Below are 1096 nucleotides of genomic sequence, written 5' to 3' on the forward strand. Positions count from 1 at the left end.
CGTATGGAAAATATAAATAAATAAAATCGTTAAAACGTCAGGGTATGCATATTTTTGACGCTAATTGCAAATATATGTGTATGTATTTGTTGTACACATTTTAGCACGTAACATACATAAACATAAGTGCATATAAAACATATACCTGTACCTTCAAATACATTATCTTGGAATTAAATTTGTTTCATTGATTGTTCCTAGCGCCTGAGGTGCATTTCAGCACTAACTTTAGTAAAAGCTGCCATCAGCGCTGCCACCGCAAAGGAAAGTGTGTCAAAGTAGGTGTTGTAGTTTATTTTGTTTCGTTTTTTTTTAACCAGCAGAAAAAAATTGCACTCTTACATGTGGCCGCATGCACTTTTGCCATTAATCACTTTGCTGTTGCGCAGTAAATTTGCATTTTTCAATTTTTCTTTTTCATTTTCGCTATTTTAATTCTCATTTTAAAGTGAATTTTTTCACATTTTTAATTAATTTTCGTCTCTCATTTCACGTTGTCCTCGAATAGCCTGCAGGTCTGCGGGCCTGCCCAGTAGTTATTTAAAGTATTTATGGTACTGCTGTAGGCTACAACACCAATCACATGCCCACTGCTTGGATTTCACCAGTTTCAACAGCTCGTTAGCCAAGGCTCAGTGACACCCAACATATTTTTTGCCCACCATCCTACTACACCCTTTTCGCTGCTACTAGGAAAGCTTTCGCCAGCGCGCGCCTTTATACACTCAAAGTTAATGGTTATATTTATTTATATGTATACATATACAGAGCAGGAAAAGAGACACTCGCTTGTAGTGTGTGTCAACAGCCTGTTAATGCCGCTCATTGGCAACCGCCCTAAGTACATTGAAAGACAAACAAACATTGGTAGATGCCACTGGCTTACAACTTGGCAAGGCTTGTAGAGTAGAAAAAACAAAAGCACAGGGCAACATGAGCCGCCAGCGAAAGTCGAATTATATGAAAAGACGCTGAGGATGAAGGCAGGTAGTTGTGTGCTGGTAGCGCTATCGTAATAAATGAGCCGCATCGCGCCAATGGCATTGGTTGTGTGCGTTGTGCATACTTTGGAGGAGACTTACAACAGCTCTTTGAT

The sequence above is a fragment of the Rhagoletis pomonella genome, unplaced genomic scaffold, assembly GCF_013731165.1.
Source record: "Rhagoletis pomonella isolate Grant_MI unplaced genomic scaffold, Rhpom_1.0 Rhpom_scaffold_00005, whole genome shotgun sequence".
Taxonomy (NCBI): Eukaryota; Metazoa; Arthropoda; class Insecta; order Diptera; family Tephritidae; genus Rhagoletis; species Rhagoletis pomonella.